We start from the raw sequence: 6,000 nt of genomic DNA, 5'->3' as shown, positions 1-6,000 counted from the left end.
ACAGATGTCGGCAAGGATGCAGAGAAAGAGGATCTCTTGCATTGCTGGCGGGAATGCAAGCTGGTACAGTCACTCTGGAATACTCAAAAAACTAAAAATAGAACTACCCTACGACCCATCAATTGCACTACTAGGTATTTATCCAAAGGATACATATGCTGTTTCGAAGTGGCACATGCACCCCAATGTTTATAGCAGCACTATTGACAATAGCCAAAGTATGGAAAGAGCCCAAATGTCCATCGATGGATGAATGGATAAAGAAGATGTGGTATGTATATACAATGGAGGATTACTTGGCAATCAAAAAGAATGAAATCTTGCCATTTGCAACTACGTGGATGGAACTAGAGGGTATTATGCTAAGTGAAATTACTCAGTCATAGAAAGACAAATATCATATGACTTCACTCATATGAGGACTTTAGGAGACAAAACAGATGAACATAAGGGAAGGAAAGCGAAAATAATATAAAAACAGGGAGGGGGACAAAAACATAAGAGACTCTTAAATATGGAGAACAAACAGAGGGTTACTGGAGGGGTTTGAAGGGAGGATGGGCTAAATGGGTAAGGGGCATTAAGGAATCTACTCCTGAAATCATTGTTGCACTACACGCTAACTAACTTGGATATAAATTTTAAAAAAATAATAAAAAAAAAGAAAGCAAAGACTCCTATGTATATGCTATAATTCTAAGTACCCATGAAAGCTTTTGTCTGAACACCTTAACAACTATTTTTTGAAATAAATTCATTTCTCTCATGAGAGAAAGAAAGAAAGAAAGAAAGAAAGAAAGAAAGAAAGAAGAAAGAAGGAAAGAAAGAAGAAAAGAAAGAAGGAAAGAAGCTAAGTCATTAAATGTGTTGCCTTATTCACTGGGCCCCTTGCTGTCAAAGACTTCACCCAGAATATGAATGGCTCACTGCCAAAAGGCCACAATGCTCTCAGGTGGTCCATGCAGAGACCATATGGAGAGGCTCTGGGACTACAGGTAAAGAGAGAGATGCTTGGCCAGCCCCCAGCTGCTCCATTTCCCTGCTCTTCCAGTTCCAGCCATCACCTGATTGCAACCACATGAAAACCCTGAGCCAGAACCTGGTAGTTGGGTCCTTCCCAAATCCCTCATACACAGAAACTATGAGAGATAATGAAATAATTATTGATGTCTTGGGGTGATTTTTAAGTCAGTAATAGATACCAGAAGAAGATTTGGTACCTGGAAGTTGAATGCTGCTATAACAAAACCCTAAAACAAGTGGCATTTGCCATTGGCATTGGTGGCCAGAACCAGAAGGGTGTTGAGTAGACCATTAGCAGAAGTCGAAAAGTAAGGACCAAGACAGAACTACCACACTAAGTACTTGCCAAATACCCAACCCACAGTAATAATGAGATTTAATAAAATGACTATTATTGTTTTAAGCCAATAAGTGTTGGGATGTTGGGGCACCTGGGTAGCTCAGTCGGTTAATCGTCTGACTCTTGATTTCTGCTCAAGTCATCATCTCACAGTTTGTGGAATTGAGCCCCACGTTGGGCTCTGTGCTGACAGAGCAGAACCTGCTTGGAATTCTCTCTCTCTCTCCCTCTCTCTCTACCCCTCTCATGCTCATTCTCTCTCTCTCTCTCTCTCTCAAAATAAGTAAATAAACATTTAAATATTTTTAATGCTTATTTATTTTTGAGAGAGACAGAGACAGAATGTGAGTGGGCTAGGGGCAGAGAGAGAGGGAGACACAGAATCCAAAGCAGGCTCCAGGCTCTGAACTGTCAGCACAGAGCCTAATGTGGGGCTTGAATTCATGAGCTGTGAGATCATGACCTGAGCTGAGTTGGACGCTCAACCAACTGACCCACCCAGGTGCCCCAATAAGTAAACATTTAAAAAACAATAATTCTCGGGGCGCCTGGGTGGCGCAGTCGGTTGAGCGTCCGACTTCAGCCAGGTCACGATCTCGCGGTCCGCGAGTTCGAGCCCCGCGTCAGGCTCTGGGCGGATGGCTCAGAGCCTGGAGCCTGTTTCCGATACTGTGTCTCCCTCTCTCTCTGCCCCTCCCCCGCTCGTGCTCTGTCTCTCTCTGTCCCAAAAATAAATAAACGTTGAAAAAAAAAAATTAAAAAAAAAAAAAAAACAATAATTCTCCCTTAAGAAAAAGTGTTGGGATGTTTTGTTACACAGCACTGGGTAACCAGGACACCTCATATCTGGTACGAAAATTCTGGATTGATTACCATTCAATAGGAGAAACAGAACCACCATGAGTTATACATAGGGATTAGACGTTATACAATTGTGGGAGCTGGTTATGGCTGTGGCATCTACTTCTGCTTCTGGTATTGGGCTTAAAATTGGCAGACCAATCCCAAACGATTGTTTGTGAGATTTCCCAAGAGGTGGATGGGATTTGAACTGTAGAGGTTTGAAGAAGATGTTCCCGTGGAAAGCCCAGACTTGACCCATTAACAAAGTGAGGAAATGGAACTCTATGGAGGGCTTAATTCCCAGAGCCTTTTTCTTTAGACTGTAAGTCAAATTTCCCCACAGTTTTAAATTCTTTCCAGCATACCTTTTAACTCCTTTGATTTCCCTCACTCATTATTTTCCTATGGGTGCTGTGATGAAGTACCATAAACTGGGGGGTTTTGAACAATAGAAATTTATTCTCTCATCATTCTGGAGGCTAGGACTCTGAAAGCAAGTTATTGGCCATACCAACAGCTCTAAAGGTTCTGGTGGAGAATCCTTCCTTGTCCTTCCCTCACTTCTGGTAGTTGCTGGCAATCTTTGGAATTCCTTGGATGGCATCCAATTTCTGCCTCCACTGTCACATGGCCCTCTTCTGGGAGTACGTGTGTGCCCTTTCCTCTTATAAGGACACAGCGATTGGATTTGGGGCTCATGCTGACCGTGACCTCGTCTTAACTAATTATTTCTACAAAGACTCTATTTCCAAGCAAGATTCCACTGTGAGGTACTTGGTAGATATTAATTCAGGGGACACTATTCAACCCAGGACACTCATTAATAAAATTTTCAGTGCAGTGTGATGATGTTACGGGGGAAGTAAAATAGAGAACCAAAAGGGGAAGTGAGAGATGCACTGCTCTCCTAACCCGTATCTCATCCGGTGTCAGGTGGGACAGCAGTCCATGAGTCCTCTGGGCCACAACCAAATGCGAAGTGAGTAGGGTGATGAGGACTGGCGAGGGGCAGCGGCCGAGGTTAGGCGATGCCTCCGGAGAGGGCTTGAGACAATCCACTTTCCTTCCCCCAAGCTGAGGCTTTAACCGTAAGCATAAAACAAGTTGCTAGAAGGGAAGTTGTGGGCCCTTCTTATTTCTCCATCTATAGTCAAAAGTCACTGAAGCATAACAAATAATGAAGAGTTTCAAACAATTGAGACTGGCTACCCGTAGAAGCTTTTGTGTGCTCTGTGGGTCGGGGCTGCTGGTGAGTAGCGGTAACTGAGAAGGTGTTCTCCTGCTCGGGGAAAGTGTATCAGATGTTTAGTTATAAATGGTCAGAAAGTGTATTTAACAAGACAGGGGTATTGACCAGGAAATAATTGTTTGCTAGAAAAGGGGCAGTCTTTTCCATGGGCAATTAAGATGGTGTCACTTGATCCCTAGTCCAGGGAGAATCACTCTTCCAGCGCAGTGTCATTAACCTGGCGTCATGGCAACAGGCTGGTCGTGGGTTCTCCCTCTGGAGCTTTCTTTTATTAATGTGTCTGCTGTTCACAAGTTCCAGCTTGCCCTTGCATTGTGTTGCTCCAAACACAAGTGACAAGGTGGAAAGGAAGCGAAGTAGACTTTATTATTCAGCACAAGCCTTCAAGAAAATAAAAAACAAATAGACCAACCGTGGGCTAGCCACACTGAAAGGTAATCTCCTTTCTCTATGCAGGTCTGTATATCCTTGAAGTTCGTGGACCAGTAACATCAGCATCATCTGGCAGTTGTTAGAAATGCAAAATCTCTGACCCCACCCCAGATTCAGAATCTGATCTTTGATAAGATCCCCAGGAGATTCACATTCACGTTAAGGTTTAAGAAGCATTGCCAAGTATAAATTTTCCTTTAAATAATAACATCACCAGCAGCTGCCTACCGAGGGTTTCTCTTCTGAGGCACCACTCCTTTTCAGTAGTCTTGGTGGCCTGGTAAGATTTTTTTTTAAGTGGAAAACTGTCACTGTTTTCTGCAATAAGAGGAAGCCTTGGCAGTTTAGGCTCAGTTTATCATACAAATAAGTTTCCAAGCTGTGCCAGGTATTGGGTCCCCAGGATTTTCTTGTGCCCTGTCTCGTTTTCGGAGACATGTCCCTTGGACTCTGGCTCACCCAGTCAGCTCAGAGACTCCATCAGTGAATCAGGCACCATGGTCTGCAGCACCGAATGGAGGAGGCTTTTGTTCTAGAAATACTGCCTGCAAACTGCCAAAGAAAAGCTCAAAAGCAAGTTTTATGTCCTCCAGCCAGGACAGAGTGTGATACTGTTGCTTCTTATTCATCACAGTGCTGGATTTCTTATCTAACCTTAGCCCAAGGATCATTATGAAAATGTTTTGATAGGCAAAACACCCAGTTTGAAGGACTTGCCTTCATTCCTAGCAGACATGTGAAATACCAAAGACCAGCTCTTAAAATTAAAATGAAATGAAAAATGAGGGAAAGGACCCTGAGCTTTCCATTAAAACCAAATAATGAAAGCAAACCCTTCAATTATCTAGATATTTGTCTCCCAGACTTTGTACTTTTTTTTAATTTGGGGGAAGAGAGGACGGAACGGGATGGATTGTAAAGAGGAGAAGAGATGGGGCGTAAAACCTGTAGTATAAAAGAATGATTGATAATTAGGGATAGGATGAGTCACTGTGGCCACGGATTAACCTTGACAAAGCCGTGTGAATTGTTTCCCATTATGGATGGGCAGCTGTATAACCTTGGGTAAATGACCGAACCTCTTTCTGCCTCAGTTTCTTAACTGGTAAATGAGGATAATCGTACTACCTCCTCTTTGGACTGTTGCAAGATTAAATGAGATACTATGTGAACGTAAACCATTTCACAGGGGTTAGTATGTAATAAACACTGAGTACATGTGAGATCTATTGTTGCATCGAAATGAAGTGAATTCTGAGACTAAAGGAATGTATTAGAGCAAAGATCTGAGTACCATGTAGATTTAAATCTACCTACGTAAAGAAGTGAAATGAGGAAATGAGGTGCTTTACACAATGACTAGGGGAATGAGCAGATGAATCAGGCTTGGGAGAGCTAGACTGTGCAGGTTGCTACAACAAAAAGGCCATAAATCGGGTGGCTTATAAACAATACACATCTGTATCTCAGAGTGCTGGAGGCTAGGAAATCCAAGAGCATGGCTCCAGGAGATTCAGTATCTGATGAGAGCCATCTTCTCACTGTGACCTCATGCGGCAGAAGGGGCCGGAAGCTTTCTCAAGCATCTTTTATAAGGGCACTAATCCCAATCACTTCCCAAAAGCCCCACCTCAAAGTACCATCACACTGGGGACGAGGATTCAACATATGACTCTGCGGGCGTGGGACACAAATCCCTCATAACAGAAGGGTTCCCCTGAATTATTAGTTTTGTTCACCCACATTCATTTAATTAATAGAAGTAATCAGTTCCTCACAGCATCTTTATAGACATCACTTTTTGAGAGGGTCGTTTTCATGAGAACTATTTTTAAAAATCTGCAGAGTATCTGAGAATATTAGTCTTTTATAACAAGGAGAAACAAAATGCCTGATACACAGTGCATCTCATTCTACATGCAGGTCTCCTGACTTCTTTCGGAACAGATTTTTCTCAGCTTGTCCCAGCTGCTATCAAACAAACCCATCTAGTGAGTTTTATATTTTACTGTCTCTTTTCTTCATCTCTTATGTTAAAACAAATGAACCTTCTGAGTTTCCCCCCTATAATGTTCCCCTCTTGTCTTATCACACACATTCCAGATGTTTCTGC

Source organism: Prionailurus bengalensis, chromosome A1 (genome assembly GCF_016509475.1).
Source record: "Prionailurus bengalensis isolate Pbe53 chromosome A1, Fcat_Pben_1.1_paternal_pri, whole genome shotgun sequence".
NCBI lineage: Eukaryota > Metazoa > Chordata > Mammalia > Carnivora > Felidae > Prionailurus > Prionailurus bengalensis.
This window is presented reverse-complemented; position numbering follows the sequence as displayed.